Below are 24,149 nucleotides of genomic sequence, written 5' to 3' on the forward strand. Positions count from 1 at the left end.
TTCTTTAACACATTTCTCTAACCACCATGGCTGTTGGTCACCTCTTGGGTATATATATAAAGGCTAGAGTTCTATGAGGTCATTACAAGCATATGACTCCTACTGTAGTTACATGTAGTTGCCCTGAACATTTATTGTCATTATGGGGAATCTACTGTCTACTTCTTTATCTCTGCTCTAGATTGGAGACTTCAAAAAATTGATTGTTGTCTCATTCAGACATGACTGTATCTTAGATCTGACTCTGGAAAATCAAATACAAAGGGTTCAAATGTATTTAAAAATATTAAGTTATAAAGGGAGACACTTCTGTCTAGTAAATCCAAGGACAGCATCACAGGTACTTTTCCAGATATCCATATATGAGATGTTCTGAAGGTAGGTTTCATTTAGACCAGTAGGCAGCCCTTGGGGAGTGGTCCATCATACCCATTCACTTCTAACCAGAACAGCTCTGATACATTTGTTTTTTTTACATACAAAAGCAAAGAGTGTAACTGGGCTCAGGGGCAGACTTATTCATAGAAACCTGGCTTCTTCCATTACAACTCGGGAGATCTTCACAATTTACTTAACCTCCCTATTACAAACTTTCTTCATCTGGTGCCAACTGGGGGTAATATTACCAATATCTGGGTGCTGCTGTGAGGTTTAAATAAATTAACACATATATTTAAATCAGCACCTGCCACATGGTAATATTCAGTATTAGTTATTGCTATTTTTACTGTTCTTATATTGGATTTCTGCCTACTAATCCCTTTGAAAAATGGGACAGTTTTCTTCCACCAAGAAATTTTGAAACCTACTAATCTAGACTACTACTATATGAAAATCCTCTTTTTTCCACTCGAAGCATTTTGCCTAGTATATTGAAATGGGCTCCACAGATCAGAGCAATGAAACGCTCAGGTCAGTGCTGGATAAACCCTGATGAATTGTTCTTTGATGAGTTGTCATTTTCTATTCTTAAAAGGGGCGTGAAGAATTTATAACAATGTTCTAGTTGCATTACCATTTGGACAGTGTGTTTATGCTAATTTCTACTGCCAATCCTAATTACCAGTGGTTAAATTCATTAAAAAATATTTTTTTTCCAGACCCTTTTCTGATTCACCTTGCATCTTAGAATATCTCAGTTTCCTTTTGGTTCGCTTGCCACAAGTATCAAATGATTTATTCACCAAGCAGTGTAAATCAGAGGTGCTTTTCCTTATTTACCAGTCAGTCACTGAGTGCTTCTGGATGCCTCAGGGGTATCCCAACATTTTTCCATAAAACCTTAGAGGTCATCTAGTCCAACAGGTCACCTATTATAGAGTTATTTTTGTATGCTCAGTGACAGGTCGTTCTCTGTCTGTTGCATGGAGGCTAGATTCTTGCCTGGGAATAGCTTATACTGTAGTTGCTGACACATAACATAGAACTAAGAGTGAAGTTGCAAAGTTTTCACATTTTTCAATCTGGTAAGTCAAGCACATGGATATTACTTACTTTTCCAAGTCACAAACTAAGTAATAGTAGGGTTGAAAACAGAATTCAGATGCCCAGCTCCTAAAATAAAACTTTATCAAGAACACTCAGAGCCATTTCTTCTTGTGAAAAGTACTGTGAATAGTGATTCAATATTTAGTTACATAATAAAACTAAACTTGGTGTAATGAAAAGATTGCTTGTTTTTGTGGTCAGAAGTCATGGATAAGAGACCAGGTTTTGTCATTGAACAGTTGTGTGAACACAGAAACCTCAATCAGCTTCAATTTTCTTCATGTATAAACTCAGGATTATAATCTTGCCCTGTCCAATTTATAAGCTAGCTAATCAAATGAAATTATTCTTGGGTAACTCTTACTTTGCTCAGACTCTTTTGTAGGAGGCAAGATTTCTAAATTTAGGAATATCTTCTTCCTTAGCTTATCTTCTCCCAACCATGTGGGACTACTTACGTCCTGGAGAAGAATAACATTCTTCACCTCACACATCTTGCAAGACCTCAATATAGGCTGTTGAAAGAGAGAAAATAACCTTATGTAGCAGGTATGAATCTCCACCCACAAATTCAGTCTTTTAATAGATGCCTCTGGTAGAAAGTGCTAATATTTCCAAATATTTCCCCAATATTTATTCTCCTTTTCTCTCAGAGATGGAACCCTGCACATTTTAGTTCATGGATTCTCAGAATAAAGATCATATTTCCTTGACTACAGAATGTGTCCCTGTGACTACATTCTGGCGAATGGAACACAAACACAAGTGGTGTGCGAAACTTCTGGGAAGGAGTGTCCTGTCCTCTCAATTTCCCCTTTCTTGCTGTCTGTCATATGGATGTCTATACATTTTAACTTAATCATCCCAACAACACTTGAAACATATAACTATTAGTATCCTCACTCTGCTGGTGAGGAATCTGAGGCACAGAGAGGTCAGGAACCTTATTCAAAGTCATATAATCCTGAGAGCCAGGTTTCCCACTCAAAAAGTGTGGCTCTTGAGGAGATTACGTGTGTAACTGCTGCCTCTCCTCTGAGGGAAACGGAATTAATACTGTTTCAGCTCTTTTCCTGCTGGGCTGGAGGGAAATGTGACTGTAGCCATCTTTGAGTGTCCCCTCCCCAAGCTTCATATACACTACCAAAGTTTCAGATAGGACTTGGTGGTCACTCATCATCTTTCTACCATGGATATAACTGAAACGGCCATTATTAAGAGAGTAAATTTTTAAAAATGTTAGCTAGAACACAGGTGGCTCTACATATTTTCAGCCCAAAAAAGGAGAGAAGCCTCAAATACAGTTGTCAGACCCAAAAGAATTAACATTTAAGGAGTGATGAAACTGTACCTATCCGGCTCCCAGTTGCCCTGACATTGAGCCTTTATCTTACGATAATTTTATAATGAAAAATAAGCCCCCCTCCTTTTCCTTCTCCATTCAAGAAAATAGCAAGAGCTCCTGCTCCTTTGTCTAGAGAAGTTTGTGGGAGGACTTTATGGGTTCTGTTTTCAAAGCTGAAGTCCATTGGGATTTGAGGTGAGAGAAACTTCTTCCAAGTTAAAGGAGATTGTTAGACTGTTGAAGAGTAGAGTTGGATCAGTGAACAAAACTAGGGGTTGGATCCAAAACTAGAGGTTGATCACTGTTGGGTCAGTGAACGAAGCTAGAGGTTTATATTGTTTTACAATTTCATTTTGGGGGGAAGGTCAGGTCTGATAGTTTCATGCTGCAAATAATATATACAATGATGAGGGAAATACTTTTTTAACTATAAAAGGACTAAATTTATCTTTGAAGTCTAAAAGCTGTTGGCCAAAGAACATAGGTGATGTTCAGTGATAATCAACCAAGCAACTGAGAATTCACATGGTCCTGCCTGAACTTCTCATCCACCTGCACTGAAAACCCAGTTGTACTTCCTCACCTGTCAACTTGGCTGGGGACAGTAATAGTCTGTTGTATGGATACTCTTTCTGTCCCTTACTGTTGGCCTGAAGATTTGGACTGCTTGGAGAATGAAAGAAAGTGGAACCAGAGAAGTACCTCTCCTGCCAACATGCCTTACTCTTTCAGTTAGGTGGCTCTGCCTTCCCCATGCCATTCTTGGATTATGGGGCTCTGGTCAATCCAGAAGACCCACGTAGCACCCAGTTTCCTTGACGTTTTGTGTGACCCTGGATTATAGTACCACTCCCAGTCCAAAGGCTCATAATTCAGCCTGGGGCCATCTTTTCCTTTTCAAACCTCATTCCTCCCACAGTCCAAAGCTTATGAAAAGAAAGAACAGATTGCCCTGCCGTGAACTTCTCCTGAAGCAACCAAACATGGAGCCTTTAAAAGCAAAGGAAGGGAAAGGGAATGTAAGGCAAACCATAAATTATATCCTGAAATTATCCTGCTCCACACATATCACACATACACATATTTTATCTGAAGACTAAGAATAAGCAACTGAGAATCCAGCAAAACAGTCAATCTTCCAAATGTTCATCTGCCTCATGACCGTTGAAGGCTTGGCTGGTGAGTCTTTCTGTCCTCAGTTGACCATCAGAAGCCTTTGCCATGGGGGTCACTTCCAGTCTGTCAGCATTCATAGTCTCAGCTTCTCCTTCTTGCCAAGAAATCTGCATTTAGTTTCTTCTGGGATCCCTGAGCTTAGCCCACCTTCATTGTATTCTTTGTTGCCTGAATTCCAGGAGGCCCACTGCTGGCAGATAACTCACCTTTCTCATCTCGGACCACGGGACAGAGGTGTCCTTTCAGTTGTTTTCCTCAGGCATTACTATTTCTCTTTCTTTTCTCTCTATGATGTTTGGCATCACTTGCCAACCTGCATTCCAAAATTCCCTGACATAAAACTCGACTCACAAAGCATTTTATGAAGCATGTAGTGCTCTATAAGTAGGCAATTTTTTTTCCTGTATTAAAACAGTTATATTCACTAAAATTTTATTTTCTTAAATAGTTGTACTCAAGAAAATCAGTTTTAAATGGAGGAAGTTAAAACAAGCAAATGATTTTGGATCTTTTCAAAACCTTTAGAAATTGATGTCCCTTGTTCTTTTTCTATTTTTTATGTTGGAGCTACCGGTAACAAATAGGGTCCAGGGTATGTTGTGTGAATGTATTCTTGGCTCTAGTTCCATCAAAAGACTCAGAAAAATCTTTCCATGAGATATTCCAGAAAACTGCCACAACTGGCCGTCCAACCGACAGTTGCCAACTGGTTGTCCAGCTGGCACCAGCTCATACGAGATTGAGCGTGAAATGCTTAAACACTAATACCTCTGAGCTGCTGAAACAATGGTCTGTACTGTGGGGAGACCTGCTTTTAGCTGTAATTCCAATCACCAATTTATGTTTTCCTCCAAAAAGAATGAGTAGGATCAAATCCTCCCATTATCACAAGGTAACTGGAAAATGCAGAGCAGACTCAAGTGGCCAAGCTGTGTGGCAGAGGTGGATCCTGCAGATGTAAGAATACCCTCATGGGGCAATGAGGATGGCAGGAATCTTAAGAACTGTCACGTACGTGACATTTCCTAACAGAGAGCCTGACATAGTAGATGCTCAAAATATCTTAGCTGAATATGAAAATGAAGGATATCAGAGGGAGTGCATGTACTCTGGTTGACAGTTATAAGACTCAGACCTTGAGGTGAATTCTAAGTAATTATTGATTAGAGACTGAGATTTCCCATTAGTGATAATCTGGATTTTGGTGTCTGATTATCCCTACCCCTTAAAACTCCTTAAGGTAAAATCCAGGTCCTATTGCCCTTAAGGTAAAGTCCAAACTCCTCAGTAAGCCACGTGTCGTGATTTTGGTCCTGTCTTTCTTTTCAGGTTTATTTTGAGATGTACTCTCCATTTCTCAACCATCCCCACATAAATTCTGTACATTAGCCACATCCAACAACTTGCTTCTTGAATAGATACATTATACGACATCCATACGGTGGAATACTACTCAGCAACAAAAAAGAATATTGCTGATGCACACAGCTCAAAAAATTTATGTTGCTACCCAGACATAAGAATACATATTGATAATTCCATTAATAAGAAATTCAAGAACAGGTGAAACCAATCCATGGTGATAAAAATTAGAACAGAGATTGACTATGGTTGTGTTCTGCCTGCTGACCTAGTCAGATCATTGCTTTTTACTGGGGTGGGTACCTTGGCTTGTTGGGCTTGCTGCCCACCCTGTGGTTTTGTTTGTGCTGTCTTTCCTGGTCAGATAGATATCTTCACCAAGGGCAATCACAGCATTTCCTATGTCTCCTGGCTATTGAGGCAGGTAAAATATGGAGAGCCTGGGAGTTCTCCATATGTAATTTTGCCTATAATAAAAACATATGTCCATGGCTTTTATAATAAGGTATTGGAATTTTCCTCTTGAGTTGTATCCTGTTTACAGAGTAAACATGTTTACTTCCTAGATACTAACCTGGAATTGTGCCTCTGTTACTTCTTTTCTGATAAACATTTCCTTGACCACTGAAGGTCATGAAACTTTGATACTGTGCTCAGATATGGTAGTTGACAGCCCTGACCAGCCTCAGGAAAGGAAAAATCTCTTTTCTAGGGACTAATGTCTCATCATGCTTATTGTCATCAGACAAGAATAGTCAAATTTCCAGGGGTATTGTTGGCAAGTTACATCATCACTATCCTTTCTTAAGTCAGTTGGAGGGATGAGTGTGTTGAGGATAGACTTTCCTAGTATCAGCTCAGAATACTTGCTGTAAAGAAGCAAAGATAAAAATAAGAATATTATACCCTACAACTGACAAAAATAGAGGTTTGTCATTTAATTAACACATGTATGTTGTCAGCACTATTGTTAAATCATCAAGATTATGCTAAGTTTTTAAGTCAGAAATAGAATGAAGAGAGGGAACACGTTTTTCTTTCTTTCTTTTTTCTTTTTGGCCACGCCACTCAACTTGTGGGATTTCATTTCCCTGACCAGGGATCAAACCTGGGCCCTCGGCAGTGAGAGCTCAGAGTCCTAACCGCTGGACCACCAGGGGATTCTTGTGAACACATTTTTCTTGAGGTTAATAACTGACACTAGTGATCTGGCACAGAGCTTGTTAAAAATAAAGGGAGAAACGATATAGAAAGGAAATTAATGTGCAAAAAGGTTAGAGAATGGAAGTTACAGAGAATTACTGTGTAATGGGTAGGGGAAACAGAAGGCAAGGGGTCACATGACATGTTGACTAGATGAAAGAAAGGCAGCACTTGGGAAGAAGACATAGTATTAGTTCACTAGGAGGAGAGACGCATGAGGAGCAGCCTTGGGGAAGAACAAAGGAAAGAGGCAAGAAGAAGCTGGCTGTCTCCATATACTGGAGATGTACATATACAGGAGTCTGGAAAGGAGGGAGGTGAGGACTATGTGAAGTGACTGAACCCATTCCTTTAAGGTAAGCCTTCAGATGCCTCTGTAATAATTAACAGGACACTTCAGACGAACTGCATACTTGAATTTGCAGCACAGCAAGGAATAGGCCTCCTTAAGGTACCTTTGTGGAAGAAGAGCTTCTTGCCTGGCCTGTCCATCCCCTGATCCAGCATCGCAGCTGCTCCAGACACTTGGATCACGAGGTACAAATATCTACTTAGGTATTCTTATGTTGTTCTATAAAAACAACATTAAATATAACTAGGGGAGGAGCTGAACCCACATAGATGACCTGTATTTAATGAATATAAAACTACTTAATAAACTTAACCATTATATTTTATATGTACATGTGGAAAACTCCACTATGACGCACAGTATTGCTCCAGTATTAATGGCAGCTAAAGAATTGGATGCTAAGGGAATGTTCTCTTCTGGATCTATTCTGGGCCTTCTTTCTTTGAAATCTTTGTGTATGCGATGATTCTTGTCTGTGTTCTACAAGGTTCTTCATAATGTGTTTTCCCTGCTCCAAACAGGATTGCTTGACTGATGGCTGAAAATTCTCAGTGGTTTTATTTGCAGTTTGTAAAACTCACACTTTGAGTGCAGGTTTCGTTACCAGCTCTTCCTGTTCTTAATTTGCTGCTTTACATGTTTAACTGAGGGACCTCTTAACAATAGCAACAATCATTGGAAAGACTAATCTATTCTATACACTTTATATATGTGTGAACAATTTAATCTTCACAAAAACTCCATGAGGTAGGGGCTAGTGCTATCTCTATTGTATTGTTGGGAGATGTGGGCACAGAGATGGGGAGTAATTTGTTCAGGGTCTTCGTACTGGTAATTGGCAGAGGGGTTTGAGCTTGGGCAGCATGAATCCAGAACTGGTGCCCTTAACTACTACCATTTATTGTCTCTCAAAAAGCTTCCTTCTTCTTCCTGTGCAACTTGGCTATTAGCATTATCTGGAATGGTTTCTCTGTCTTCTATCTAGCAATCAGAAGAATTATATAGATCATTCTCTATTTTGATGGAAGGCTTAACCTCCGGTCAGACTGATATATGATAAAGTTAACTCTAGTATGCAGAAGTCTATTTTTTTTCCTTTTTTCATGTTATCAAATGTTTCCATAACGTGGGTTAACTTTGGAATTTAATAAATATATTTTTATTCCCATCTATATATGCTGGCATTTAATCATCAATATTTTTTTGCTTTAGTATATTGGTAATCCAAAAGAACAGGCCAAGATATAGCTGAAATTTGGTGTAGAATATTAGGGTGGAGGATGAAAAGTTGCAGTGGGCACATCTCGATGTGCTTCCTGAGCAGCTAGGAGAGCAAAGATGATGGTACCTTGATGTAGATGTTTAAAGTGGGAGAGAGAGTTCATAAATGGGTAGGGAGTAAAGTGAAGCTAAGCCTGGCCCCTATCTCGTGAGGAATAAAGGTATGATAGGAGGGAAGGGCTAGTGAGGTAAATTTTGAGTCTGACCTTGAAAGAACTAATGGATTTGGACTGATAGCACGGTACAGGGTGGGTGAGAGTATGAGCAAAGTTTGGAGGTAAAAATGACCAAGAAGCAGGAAATCTGCATCAGTTCCCTTCATTTTTCGCCAGATGCAGCAATCTCTATTATGGTTATTGCTTTTTGGCTTCTCAGATAATTTTAACTTATTTTTAGAAATATTATCACAGCTTTATCTTTATTGTGACCAGATGTGAGCATATTCAAAGCAATTGGAATTGTTTGGAAATAGTAGAGTTTGTGTAAAACAGACACAGCAGTCAGCGGTGGACTGCTTTAGATTATAAGCAAAAACCAAAACACTTTTTGCACAAATGACAAAAAGAAGAAACAAATAAAAATCCCTATAAGAATAAATGTAATTTATGTATCTGTTAAATACAGTATCATTTGGCTTATTAGATTGCTTCAAATGCCTATTTTCTATAAAATTATGAACTTGTAAGCTAATGCTATTTATTTTTAGTCATTAGTTCACCCTTCTCTATGAGAGGTAAGAGCCTCATAAAGCATTAGAGTTACAAGGACCTAAGAGGTAATTGAATTCAAGCCTTGCATTTGCAAAGGACAAAGCAGAGACTTAAAGAAATAGAATGATCTTCCCAAGGTCATGTAATTAGTTAGCATTGAAGCTGAAGCTAGAATTCTGATCTCCTGACACTTAGGTCATGAAGTGCTTGTTTTCCTAATATTCTCCAAGGTGGCCTTTATAGCAACACTTGGAAGTCAACCCCTTAAGTGTCTGGTACTAATTATATGATACATTACACACGAACAGAATGTTGCATTGTAAATCATAAGAAGACCTTATTAAACTAAATAAAATATAAACAGAATTGAATTTTTGTTATATGACACACTAGGGAGATTGACATTAGAGGCAAGGATAAAGAATTATGGGATTATTTTAGGGAGACTTGAGTTTAAATTAAAAAAAAAGGAACTTGATATCATAGTAAGCCATGGTAGATTTTTCACCCGGGAGTAATGTGATCAATGTGGTGTTCTAGGAAGATTATTCTGTCAGTTATATGGATATTGGCAAAAAGTCAGATTGAAACCAAGAGAAGGAGAATGATAGCAGAGGCTTCTGAGGTGATCCAGAACTGACATGAATGTGTACCTTTCAGTGACAGTGGCAGCTCTGACTACTCTTCATTTAGTATCTGCGTCCTTTCAGGCTGCTATAACATGGTACCATAGACTGAGTGGCTTAGACAGTAAACGTTTATTTCTCATAGTTCTGGAGGCTAGGAAGTCCAAGTTTAAGGCATTAGCGATACTGTGTCTGCTGAGAGCCCGCTTCCTGGTTCATAAACAGTCATCTTCTCGCTGTCTTCACATGGCAGAAAGGGAAAGGGAGCTCTCTGGGGTCTCTCTTATAAGGGCACTAATCCCCGTCATGAGGGCTCTGACCTCATAACCTCATCATCTCCCGTAGGCTCCACCTCCAAATACCATCACATGGGAGGTTAGGTTTCAACATATGAATTTTGAAGGGACACAAACATTGTCTATGGCAATTAGTGACTGAATAACATCAGTAATGAGGAAAGACAAAAAATTATCATGGTTGCTAACCAAGACTTTGAAATCGATGGAAATTTAAAAAATGCAACTACCCAAGCCTCAAACTTTGTGATTCTGATTTTGTCCTCAAACTATGGATCCTTGCTCTATAGGTGATAGTGTATATGAAAGGATAAATGAGAGTGTTTTAGGGGGGCAATAGACAAAACTGACTCTTTAAAAAGCAGATGTAGAGATTCTTAGATTTATAAAAGCATGTTTATTCTTCCTCCTTGAGAAGTTATTTAATTAGTTAAATAAGTAAAGACCACTACTAATTAATGATGAGGGTATGTATTCCCTATAGATAACTAAGGTTAGACTCAACGCCCCCCCTGACTTCCTAATACATAAGCATTTAGAAATAAGTAAATGTTACAGATGCAAGGATTATTCACTTTCAAATGTGCTTGTATTTTTATTTTACCTTTTTTTCTTCTCCTCATTTTTCATTCTCTTTCCCAAGTCCTTTTGTACTGTCTAGTTTCTCTTCTAATACATACGACTCTGTCCTTACTCAGGCTCATCTCTACAGATGGAGTCCTTTGGGAGGAAGGATGGAAAGGGATATTAATGGTGCCAAACCTCCTACCTGAGTGAGAAGACAAAGTAATCATGATTGTTTGTCTTTAGAGAAACAGTGTGGTAGGATTTATTTGAAAGCACAGAATCCTGCCTCTATCTGCCTTGTTCTGCTCTACTTCAGATATTCTGATCTGAAAGTCCTGCTATAAAAATTCATTTAGATTTTTTAGATTTAAAAAACATCTTCAATCTTTTAAAGAGTGCCACTCTCTGTTTTTCATTCCAATGTTGTATGTATCTTAACCTCGACCCTGTAAACTCCAAAAGCACAGGCTGAAGATTCACAAATTCATGTCTCCATCTTGGACTCCTCTGAACTCTAGATTTGTATAGCCAACTGCCTGCTCAGCATCACCACTTGTATGTGTAGCAGGCATCCCATTTTTAATGTATTCATGACTGAGCTTATTGTTTTTCCCTCCAAACCTGTCTCCCCCACCCAGCCTTTCCCATTTTAATTACTTACAACTCCATTCTTATGGTTTCTTGGGAACAACAACAACAAAAACAAGACCCTTGGAGTCATTCTCAACTGGTTTCTTTCACTCAATTCTCACATCTAATTTTGTCAGCAAATCCCATTCACTGTGTCTTCAAAATATATCTTGGCTTCCAACTATGATGGACTGGATTGGACCTAACGAATCCTCTCCCTGAGAGCAACTAGAAAATCTGGATGAAATACAGAAAAACATCTGCTTGAAGGCTTTGTATGGTTTCCAAGGCAGCCAGGATTTGAAGAGTCATAATCCTAGAATAAAGAGAATGGCAGAGCAGTGATATTTACCTTCTAAGCCACGTTTGCCCATGAGGCAGTGCTGGCCAGGGATTAGAGAAGCTGAGCAGAGAGCAGTTATCAGAAATCTGGTGGTGCTGGGAGATAAAAACTGGAGTACAAGGTCTGCCAGGTGAATGGGCCCAGACTCTCAGCTGAGAGTTCTAAACGACAACATGCAAGAAATAAGGGGAAACCAGAAATAGATCAGCTTGAGGAAGATTGAAACCTTTATCCCAATCAGCTTAAGCTCTGATTGGGTCAGTGTTTCTGCTCCTATTCAAAACTGCTTTCTAGAAACTTGAGAAAAGCCCTTTGGAGGAAGAATCACCCTTTCAGTCCCTCTACAATTTTTCTGCCCAATGTCCTGATTTATTACTAGACAGGACTTTGGGAAAGAATAGAGAATAAAAATACTCACAGGTGATTCAGTTATTGGAATTTTAAATAACTCTGAAAAATTGATGACAAAATGGGGAGTTTCACTGGAAAGCTGACATCTATAATAAAGAATAAGTGGAAATTCAAGAACTGAAAATCATCCTTTCCTGATGGTGATAATTTTTTTAATGTCTTCTCTATTTTTCTTGATAAATCAGAAGTTTTTCAATTTTACTGGTTATCTCAAAGAACAAATTTTAGGTTTTATTCGTTCTTTCTAGAGAAATGGATTTGTTTCCACTGGGCAGCTATAGGTAATCTAGTAAACCACTCTAGGATTCAGTTTTCACATCTTGAAAATGCAGGTTTTAGCTTAAATGAGTATTTATTGAACTTGAATAAATTGAACTTCAGTAAAATGTTGATTTTTGAGTTGTGACGAGAACACTTATGTGGAGTTGTGCCATACACAGGTGGCATTTCAAAGCTGAGCTAAGGAGAGAAGTCCAAGCTAGACGGCGGGTCATCAGCCAAGAGGGGGCAGTTGTAGCTAAGAGGGTGCATAGGATCACCAGAAAAGAAAGGGAAGAGACAGAAGAGGGAACACGAAAAGGATAGGAATGCAGATCCCCGAACCTGTGCATTTTGAATCGGCTTTCGTGATCAATTCCAGACCTTGCTCACCAGCCAAGCTACTAACAAGACAAAACAAACAGCCCCCCTCCCCCTGCAAGACAAAACAACTTATGTTTTACTAAACAATTTTCTCCTTTTTAAAATCTTTTCCAACAGAAGGTATATGTAGAAGGTATATGTATGTATGAATGAATGACATACTTCAAAAATGTGGGGTTCTTGAAGGATGTTAAAGAAAAAAAGAACGGTTTCTAAAGATACAGTGAAAAGCTAGGATTATGCAGTCTGATTCTCTGGGATCAATTAATATAAAAACAAAGGTACTGGAATGACCTGAATTGTAGATGACTCTGAGGGGTGTGGTGACACCAGGGCATTGGAAGATTTCCATGGAGCTGTGATTTTAAAGCAGGTATTGGGTTCCTTGGAAAATAAATCAAAACATCTATTAAAGGTATATATTACAACTGTAATATTTTCAGATCTTCTGTTTTAGTCATTCACATCTATGTCTTGCCTAAGATTGAGTGCTTTTAATTTCTTGAGCATATCGACCATAAATACTATGTGAACCTGATGACATGTTAGTCAATGGCCTGTAATTTCAAATTGAAAACTGGGCTGATCTGGCATGCTGTGTAAGAAATTTTCATCTCCCTGGTATTATCAAAATCCTGACATGCTTTTAATAAATCGTTAAAATTAACTATGACACTTGCTTTAGTATACACATTGCCTTATAATTTACAATGTATTTGCCATGCTGAAAGATTGATTTTAGATAGGTCTAGCCTGTCTGACTGGGGAAAAAAAATGTCATTCTGTTTTATGGAATAAAACAAGATTCCTCAAGACACATTCAGTTAAAATGAAGCAAAAACTGCAGTGTCTGAGAATGGTAATGCTTGTGTTATCTGGATTTATTGATCAAAATAAAATCAGTGTTCCATTTCAAATCTGCCTGCAGCAGCGTGCTCTTTTTAACAGCCCCAGTTTTTTGAAAAGCTTCCCACTGTACTCCCTGTGATCCCTACCTACCTCTTTTGAGCATAAAAAAAAATATTGCAGAATTGCATGCTAACTGGAAGACTATTGAGTTGCTTTCTGTAAAGTTAAGACAGAAAGCGAGCCAATGAATTAAAAACTCGTAGGTAGAGGAGCTTTTGAAAGGTGCTTTCTTAGCATCTGAAATTACAAGTATTTTCTATTGAACTCAACTGGTTAGATTTGAATAAAACCTAATCTTACATCAAAAATTATAGCCTGAGAGACTATGGAAAAATACTCTCTCATATAGACTCTTAAAACGTTTTCTTTTGTGAGGAATTATGTACATAGGTTATTGATTTTAAACTCAACTAAATAAAAAAGAGCAATCTATTGCTGCAAACTACCCCAAAATTTAACGGCTAAAACAGAAGTATTTTATTTCATCTCAAAACTGTATGGGTCTAGAATTCAGGCAGAGTTTGGCTGGGTGATTTTTCTGCTGCTCATGATGTTGTTGGAGATAACTTAGTGGTACTCAGCTGGCAGATGAACTGGCCTGCAGGTTCCCAGATGTCTTCTCTTGGCATCCTGGTATGGATGGTTGGAAAACTGGACTCCCTGGGTCTCCATCTTTTAATGGGAGTAGCTGCAAAGAGTTTGCAACAGTCTTTAATACAGCCAGCACTGTGTCAGTTTGGGTCCTTTAAAAAGACAACATGGGATTAGATATGCAAGAGATTTATTGAGAGGAAGCATCTGTGAAGTAAGGTACCTCCATGGCCACCATATTTACCTAGGTTGGCAATGCATAAATAAAACTGGGAAGATGAAGTATGGTTAATAAGATGAGTAATTAGGCTTATATGAATAAGTAAACACCAATATCTGATTCATTTCATAAAGAGTGAATGATCAGAGAGGAACCATTGTCTACTGGCATTGAGGATGTCTGAGGAGTCATGCTTGCTCCCTCCCTGAACAAAGAGAGTGCAGCTGTAGTCTGGTTGCAAGCACTCAGGTCTTTGTCCAGGTTCATCTTCTGTGCCGTTTCTGATTTATTGTATAAATAAAAATTTAAAAATATTTTTTTCTTTCAGTGGCTGATTGGTCTGGGCAGGGGCTGGGTGTTGGCTGGGGGCTCTGTTGGGATGCTTAGGGAATAGGGTGGTCAGTCTTCTATGGAAATGTAAGACAAATATTACTGAATGTGAGCCTGAATATCATGCTATGAGTCATTATGCAAAATCACTATGTCCAGAACAATTCTATTTGACTTACAAATTATTTATACCCAGAAGAAAGATGGAAATAAAGTTTCTGGGAGCTGGAATATTAATTTTCTGCTTTGGCTCTTCAGCTGGAACTGTCCAAATGACTTACAGGATTGAAGTTCCTTTTACATTTCTTCTTGAACTTCAATGAAAGGAGGTTGGCAGTGATTAAAATGGATTATCCTCTGATGTCACAAGTGGTGACAGACCCTTCTGCCTAAGGTCACACTGCAGAGAGATTGAGAATATTTCTTTGGTCCTTGTCCTGGAGTGGAAAGTGGTTTCTGTCAGTTCTTGAGAGCAGGAGTTAGGTTTTGATGTGCGTGATGATCATCTGGGCAGCTTATTGTTAAAACAGATGTCAGAGCTGTAGCCCTGGAGATTCTGGCTCAGTACGTCTGGGATAGGGCCCAAGGCTTCCCTATGTATTTTTAAGAAGCTTCAGTGGTAAGTTTGGTGCACACTAAAGTTAGAGAACAACTGCTGTTAAACCTAGGTAAGAGAAAGGAAGCAGTTGTCAGGTTAATACCCAATATCTGGTTAATCCACAATTCCATGATTATATACTAACTATGAGCATATATATTTTCAAGTTGTTCCTTTCAATAAATACCTCGTGAACATCTACTTTGTATTGGGATTTATTCTAGGAGATGGGGACACACAAAAAGGATACGACACCATCATTTCCTCAGACAGCTCAGTTTGGTGGACAAAATATACATTACAGTGACAAATGTGTTATAAATAGAAAAATATCTGTACAGTGAAGGTACATAGAAGGAAATGATATATTCTGGGGCCATAAATGAAGGCTTTACTGAGGAAGTGATATACAAACTGGATTTTGAAGAGTGTATTGGTATGTGCTAAATGGATGTGGGCAGAAAAAATAGTCTAGAAAGAAGTACTAGTTTATACATAGGCACAAGTTATACTACTTGAGTAACTGCACATAGTTTAAGTGGAACATAATATATAAGGGAAAGAAATGTAAGGGATGAGTCTGGAGAGGTAGGTAGGAAACAGATTATAAAAGGTCTTATATTCCATACTAACTATCTTAGTTTTCTAAAAATCCATTTTATCAGTGGTTTTTTTTAACCTTTTCTGGGTCATGGATTTTTTTCTGGGATGGTCTACCAGAAAATTTCACATACTTAGTCATTCAAAAAATTTTGCATCTGATTTCAAGGAAGTCATAGTCAAAAGAATCACTGTTGTAGACAGTTCGTAAAGAGAGTTACATGGTCAGGTCTGTGCTTTAGAATAATTGCTCTAGTTGGAGTGGGTTGGGAAAAGCCAGCCTAGAGGCAGGGAGATGAGTTCGGAGGTAGTGGCAATAGAAATGAGATGGAGAGTCAAGATTATCAGAATCGGGGATTGTTGTTTATATAGGAAAAGAAGGAGTGGAAGACCTCTCCCAGGTTTCTGACTAGACTTTTGATTACGTGAAAGTGTTCTCAAATGCAATTGGAAACATGAAAAGTGCAGATAATGACTGGTTTTGTACATGTTAAGTTAGATATGAGAGCAGATGTTTTAGAAACAGTTGTATCCGTGTGTCTACTACGCATAGGAGAGATCAGTGTAACAGATATAGTTGTCCAACTAAATCTTCTCCATGTCCCTTCTTCCTTACTGGTAGAGCTCTGACTTTGTGCCTTCACCCTTCTCTGTGCAGCCATGTGCTCTGGGAAGGAGAGACTAACCTCATCCTCAGCAAAGGTTTCTGAGAAGCCTCTCAGCTTGAACCGTCTCTTCTGGTCATAGTGACATCACAGTGATTTGCTTAGGAAGTGGCTGGTGATTCAGTTCTGGTTTAGAAATATAAGGGTGTCTCCTGGGCCCTGCTGGGAGAGTTCCTTAATGCTTATAAGGCGAGATGTGTGAGAATATGAAGCGTGGAGCAGGTGCAACCATTTTGAAGCCATGTAGTGAGCTAGCCAAGGTGCTATTTGTAACCAAAATTATCCTAAATTTGGGATTTGGAACCTCTCTCCCTCTGTCTTTCTCATCTATCTAACATCTATCATAGTAAAAAACATTTTTTAAGTGTACAGTTTAGCGGTGTTAAGTATATTCACAATGTTGTGAAAAATCTCACAGCAGAAATTGCCATCTTGCAAATCTGAGACTTTATACTCATTAAATAATTACTCCCTCTTCCTCCTTCCCCTAGCTCCTGGCATCCACTGTGGATTTTTTTTTTAATAAGTTGTAAGAGAACACAACCCTACCCAGAGAGGATATAATACTATAGGAATAATGGTATTTTAGAAGGAGGCAGAGAAAGAGAGTTCCACAAAGGAGATGGAGAAAGATCAACAGGTGGTAGAACGCGAGAACTGGTAGCATACACGTCCGTGAGACTCAAGAGGAAAGGGGATTTAGGGGATGGAATAGTTACCAAGCCAAGTGTTGCAGAAAGATGTATTAAAGTAAAGCCTAAAAATGTCAACACTGTTTTGTAATTAGGAAGTCATGGGTAATGTTGGTAAGAGCCATTTGGATAGAGTAAGGAGATTAGAAGCCAGAGCTGAAGAGTGAATAGTAACTGAAGAAATTAGAAGAGGTTTCCCAGCAAGGGAGAGAGCCACACAGTGAAATCCCCACTTTCTTCATCTGGTACAGTTCAAACTCACCCCTTTAACACTCAGCTGATATTCGCCCTGATTTCAGCTGGATGGTGTCCAGAGACTGGTGCCATAGAGACTGGAACAAAGCTGGACCTTGAGTCCTGTTTATCCTCCTGCTGCCTAAATGAGTACCTATACTCTAGAGGAACTTTGTCGATTTGCCAGCTTTTGTTTATCTTCGTGGGCCCTGTGGCTATATATTGTTTTATTCTTACATGGGGGTCTGGGAAGAGGTATTGTTTCTTTGAAAGGTTTGAATTTGCCCAGCAGAGGGATCTAATTTAAACACTCTTAGTTTTACAGCTACATGCCTTAAGAGAAGTATTTGGTCCTCTGTCTAGCAGTGCTTACAGCACAGTCTGGTCTGCTTTAAATTCAAAGCAGCTTCATTATTATTATTTATTTATTTCCCTGTATTAGTTTTGGTGAAAAACATATTAGTATTGCGCAGTAACCAAGGTCATTTTGCTCTCCACAATTTTCCTTCTGTGTCTACAAAAACAGACATTTCAATGAAAGGTTGCGATGTGTTTAATTATAACTCCAAGTGGTTGAACTGCCAGGTTAGTGGGCTAATGCCATTCAGCCTCTGAAATGCTATAAATTGAAAGCATTTATAGCAGATTCTTGGATATCCTCAGGGCTAACTTGTAACATGACTAGGTTGCAGATTCCCCAGGCTTGACCAAAATGAATTGTTTTTATCTTCTCTTAAGAAGATTAGTGAGTGAAGATGATCTTAAACCCACAGAATAAGTGTATTCAAATAATAAAAAAATACATATATTTCTAAGAAATTGTGTTGAAAATAAAACTTGGATGTTGATAAACATCTCATTTAGTCATTTAATTCATATTCAATGACTGAATCAAGCATCTACTATGTGCAAGACACTAAGGTGATGTGTGTTTAAAGGGGCACTGTGTAGCAACTCAAAATGTTTTATGAAGTAAAAAGTCTCATTTTTTGAAAGTCAAATTTTCATGTGTTGAGGTGTTTTACGTGGGTATGGGAATAATACATATGGTTTAGTGGCTCTACCCTGCTAGAAAATATTTGTCTTCCCTCCTTCTATTTCAAGTGATTGCTTCTAACATTGCACATGGATATGAGCGATTCTCCTGATTATCAGTGAAAATTCGGAAGGTGCATCTAGACACTAAAGTGTTAAGATATTAAAATACGCTGCTGTACTCTTCAGGAGTTAGAGTGTGAGTAGAACCATCTTTGAAATATTTCATGAAAAAAATCTTTGGATATACAGATTGGTTCAGAGAATATTTGGTGTTTTCAATGAATAAAATAAGTCTTGCAAGCAACTTGAAGAAGTAAATGTCAATTAAATTCTATAAGGATAGACATACGTTTATATGATAAAGAAAAGTTTTTGGAGAACAAACCATCCTGGGCTTCTGAATATTTAAATGAGAGCATTTCAATGTTCTACCAATATAGTGGCGTTAAATAAAAAGACAGTGACTATGTGCAAAGCTTTTTCATTTTTATTTTGCTTCTTTGCAGTCAGGGTATATGCTGGAATCAAATCTAAGATATCTGTTTATTCATTGGCCTGATTCTCAAAATGTCTTAAATGTAAAATTGCTTGTTGGCGTTTAGACCCTGTGGATTCCTACCGATGTGAGGATTTAATTACCTGCTTGTTCACTTTGTGAAGTGGTCAGCCCGTGAAGCCAGCTCTAAGCTGATAATCACCTAGGAGGAGGAACCGCTGGTTTTTACCCTGATGATTTTAATTATTGCTGGTAGCTCAAGAAATAGTAAGTCTCTTTAAGGTTGTTGTTAACAAGAATTTTTGACAGCAGGAAAGACAGGGAATATATTTCAATGTTAGAAATGCCCAGATAGAAGAGAGAAGCTATTCACAAATGAATGAACTAATGGAGAGTAGGACTATAATTGGATTTCTCTCTTGTTCCTCTTCTTTTAAAATCCCAGGATAACCAATTTAGTCTGGAAAGGCCTTCCCTGTACCATAGGCGTTATTCTCCACAATTTTCATGTTGGGAACTTACTAAAAAAAGCCACAAAAACAAAACAGAACAACACTAAAAGTTTCAAATTAAATAGGCCTGCAGCTTGATTTCAATGCACAGGCTACCAATTTCCACCAATTTCTGCTTCAAACTTTCCTCAGTATGTAAACGGAAGTGATCGCTCTCTCTTTTAAAATCATTTAAAAATTATTGTCTGCGCAATTCATTTTGAAATTAATCATGAACTGCCTCATGACATCTTTCCTATTATGTCTGAGCTGTTGTTTAATTTTTAATGGCTCTGAAACTTTTCACTTGCCTTGAACCATTAATCAATTAACTTCTTTAGTGCAGAAGATGTGTGTCTTATATTTCTTTGCATTTCCTCTACTGCCAAATACAATGAACCCTCAAGAAATTAGTGTTAGTTTTGTTTTATTTCATAAAGATGCATAATATTCCAAATCTACATTCACCTTTTTTGTAAGAGTACTGAAATGACAGAAAATGAGATATAATCAGTTCATATTCATGGAGTGATATTTATTTCTCCCTGGAAATGGCTGCAGAATTTGTAAAAAGACACAAATACTTGTAAGGAAAATCAGAAAACAACTCACAGATGCCTCAGATGTGCTACCGGGGAAAATGCCTCCCCCTTTCCTTTTTCCTACGCTGCAGGTTGATCAGATGGAGGAGAACAGATGAGCAGACGAAGAGAAGAAGCACCATATCAGGAACTTTACATACCCATCTCTTTATTTCTCAAAGGTGCATGAATAGGAATTATTATCCGCTTTTACAGATGGGGAACTGAGAGATACAGAGGTAGTGTACAAGATCACACAGCTGCTGTTAGAGCTTGGATTTTAATTCTGGTCTGTTCTTGCACATGTGGGGCTGCCTCTCTTAAGCCAGGCACCTTCTACCTTGCCTACTAGAAGAAGGCAGGTCTTTATAGATATTCAGGAAGAAAGGGCTCTGGGACAAGGTCAGCAGAGTGTCAAAATGGTGAAGTTGTTTTAGTTTATCTTTAGCAGGTCCTTCCTCTCTTCTCTTCATTTCTCTTCCTTGCACCCACTGACTTCAGTTCCCTCGTGCTTCTCTTGGCTTTAAGAATCCACACTCTGCTGTTCTAGACCTCCCCAGGCCAGAGCACCTGACCTAGAATCTATCTAAATCTTTACTTGATTGCATTCTTATTAAGACTAGGGTCAGGACAGGAATAAAGACACAGACGTAGAGAATGGACTTGAGGGCACGGGGAGGGGGAAGGGTAAGCTGGGACGAAGTGAGAGAGTGGCGTGGACTTATATACACTACCAAATGTAGAATAGATAGCTAGTGGGAAGCAGCCGCATAGCACAGGGAGATCAGCTCGGTGCTTTGTGTCCACCTAGAGGGGTGGGATAGGGAGGGCGGGAGGGAGACTCAAGAGGGAGGAGATATGGGGAAAAGATGTTTAAAAAAAAAGACATCAGTTCTTTGTTTCATTACTGTTTTATAAGTCAATCTGTATTTACACATTAATGGTCAGTGATGGATTAATGGCATTCTTCTAGATTACATTTAGAAGCTGACAGGTATTGTTAGGAATTTTGGATATGGTAGGAGGCATAAAGGGGGATTCTTGATTAGGAGTTCTTCATTTCCATCTCAAGACCAGTTCTGTGATAGACTTATCTGAAGGGTAAAATGCTTTCGTTATTACATGCTCATTTATGTTATTTATTATTTAACAAATGGGGACTACCTGAAACCAAACAAAAAAGTGTTTCAAAATATAGATTTAGTTAGGGAAGTCCTAAAGTAGTCTATTTCAAGTTATGTATTATAACTTCTTTGATCTTTGAAAACATTCTTCTTTGTAACAGGTAGTATGTCATTCCACATTGTCAAACTGAGAAATTCATTTAAATAAGCTTATCATCCGTCTACACAATATCAAGCAGTTATTGCACTGAACACATCGTGGGAACATTCTCCTTGCCCCATTCTAAGGGAATTGTCTAAAATAAGCGCTTGGAAAGGTTCTTACAAAGCAGTATTTTTGAAAGTATGGTCCTACATCAGAATCACAGAGGTACTTCCTAAAAATGCTAGTTCCCAGACCCAATGAATCAGAACCTCTAAGATACTATATATTTTTTTAAAAAGAGTCTTACCTTAGATTGGTGAGGAGCTCTTGGGAGATCTTTTGTAATTAAGGCAAATCGCTTCCTGAAAACAATGCAGTGTTTTCAGTTAATTCAGCTGCTCACAAGTGCCAGATGCATTTGAAGCCAAAATTATTCACACTAGAGAAAGATATAATACCAAAAAAAGGTCACTGGGTCACTGCATCACCAAAGTCAAAGAGAATCTGCACAATTTTCTGGAGTTTGTTAAATACAAGTGGAGTACACTACACTCTTTATGCTAGTTAAAACTATCATAAATGTGCTTATCTTCTAACATTTCCATAGAATAAAGAGATTCTATACAAAGAATGAAAATGTGCTCCTAGTTGTCAAAATAGTTGTGCAATCACTTTAAAACCTCATTTCAAGGCCGTTTTATATCCCAAAGTTATTATTTTTCTTCTTTTTTATGCTCTTTCTCTCCTTTCCTATTTTTTATTTCTATGGAAAGTAGTCCTTTTAGGAAAAGCAATTGTACATGAATTAACTTTTTGAGCAAACTCCTTTCTAAGAATACCACAATGTTTATGCTTTAGTCTCCTTTCGTTGGAGAGTAATTGGTCCATGAGCCAGCAAGAGTTTGGTCCTGGCTTTGTAGGCTAATGAACTGTGTAGTCTTGCTGACGTAGCTACATCTTGCCATGCCCCAATTTTGCCATCTGTATAATGAGGAGGCTGCAGTGGCCGATTTCTGATGCCCCTTCCAGCTGTACAATGGGAAAGGAGCAGAGGCAGTCTTTGCAGGTGGTTTCCCTGGTAAATGTTAATTTCTAAGGAATCTTTTCTACTTTCACTGTGAAATAATATGCACATTTCTCAGTAAGGGAGAAGGCACAGAAAGAAAACATAAAATGGATCATTTGCATTTAAGTTGCTTAAGTAAGATGGAAATTACTCACTTATTTAGGTGAATCAACATATTCTCTTGGAATCCATTGTGTCATCATGCATTTCTTAAGTTAATCACTTCAGGAAAATGGCTCTGGAGGAGGGTGGGCCAAAGTTAGCAAAACAAGGTACTTTAAAAAAAACAATCCCTGGTGGTGGGATGAACTGGGAGATTGGGATTGACATATATACACTAATATGTATAAAATGGATAACTAATAAGAACCCGCTGTATAAAAAATAAATAAAATAAAATTCAAAAATTAAAAAAAAACAATCCCTTTAACGTGTATGTGCTTAAGTTAGTGGTTCCTTATGAAATGAGTTTAGTCAGCATTTCAGAAAAAATCAATGAGAAATTAAGAATTGACATGCCCTTTATTCTCTACTGATCTCTTCTTGCCCCTTGTTCTGTTTTTTTGAAGACTGGCCTCAATATTTTTGAATATACACATCTATCAGAAAAACTGAGCATGTACTCCCCAGATATATATTTATATATGTATTTATAAGCTATATCTGTACATACACACATACATATATATATATATATATATATATATAAACCATCTCTAGTTACTATCTCAAGAAACGATGTGCAATTAAAAGAAATTCATCATTAGAGAAAATAGATGGAAGCCTTTAGATAATTTAAAATTGGAGGAGGGCTGACATAGGTCCACATACGATTGAATCATTGTCATTTTTGATTTATAACATGGCAGAGAATTCATGTTAAGAATAGATGTGTTAACTCTGCCACTGCCACTTTATTTTTTATCTGCTCTAACTTGCATCATTAGTTTTATCTTCAATCTGGGTTTCTTGGCAGAGATTTTTTAAAAAGCCCTTTGACCATGTTGAGAAGATTTAGTTTAGTTGAAAACCTTATAAATGTAGCCTGTAGATCTATCTAATTAGGCATACACAATCTGTAATTCACTGCAATATGTTGAAATCTAGGGAACCAGTGAAAATGTCAAATTAGGGGGAAGTCCCGCCCTTCCCTCCGTCTCCTGTGTGGAGCATATGTCACATGTGACTCTCTGACATATGGACTGAGGGTGGAAACCCAGGATCATTCAACAGTAAATATTAGTAAAGCTTAATTTCCTGTTCTGTTTCTAGAACAGGATAAGTGGAATTTCAATATTTTCTTCCCACATCCCACTTCAAAAAAGTACTGCTTTGCGGCAGAGTAATGGGGACAAGCTGCATAGCAAATGAGAGGTGACTTTCTGAGTCAAAATTAGTAGCAAGGATATAACTACTGTAGGGTAGATAAAGTATGTTTCCCCTTCCCTCCCTCATGCTCCCAGTACTTAGGCATGCACCTTCTTAGTAATGATGAAGTCGATATTAAATTAGGTGGGAAGAACCAAAAGAAAGAATGTGTTTGTCATGACTGGCTTTCCCTAACCATAAGCTGCTTTATGAGTCTACATTTGTGGCTTCTTCTATGTTTTGTGGTCTTCTTAACCAGGAATTATTTATCCACTGACACAGAAACATTATGATATCTGTCCTTAGCCAGGGCTTTAAAGTTAGCTCAAGTACAAATTGCCCATTTTCTTAGAGGGACTATATTCCTTTCCACGGGGTTGGGAAAGAAATATAATACCTTTGAAATAGAATATGTTACAGGCTTTTAAATCATGATGAGTATAGTTGCCCAACTGCCTGCTTTGACAGTTGGGAGCCATGCATATTTTCCTTCTGTCTTTTTCAAGTCTCGGTTATTCTCTGGGGCACGTTGTGAGCTATATAAAGCTGATGGTGGTTTTGCCCTGAAT

The 24,149-nt window shown here is 38.1% G+C and overlaps 1 protein-coding gene across 6 annotated transcripts in view; it reads left to right on the forward strand.

The window, feature by feature from the left end:
- DNAJB9 (DnaJ heat shock protein family (Hsp40) member B9) overlaps window positions 1-24,149 on the forward strand; it is a 562,457-nt gene that overhangs the window by 203,486 nt on the left and 334,822 nt on the right. For 3 of the 6 annotated variants that reach the window (XR_014326469.1, XR_014326470.1, XR_014326472.1), the window contains exon 9: window positions 6,965-7,111. The exons of 2 other annotated variants lie outside the window; for them this stretch is intronic. The gene's annotated coding sequence lies outside the window, so the exon portion shown is untranslated. Of the gene's footprint in view, window positions 1-1,913; window positions 1,981-6,964; window positions 7,112-24,149 lie in introns of those variants that run through there. One more of the 6 variants, XR_014326474.1, reaches the window with a different exon arrangement.

Source organism: Leucopleurus acutus (assembly GCF_964270905.1).
Source record: "Leucopleurus acutus genome assembly, chromosome: 9".
NCBI lineage: Eukaryota > Metazoa > Chordata > Mammalia > Artiodactyla > Delphinidae > Leucopleurus > Leucopleurus acutus.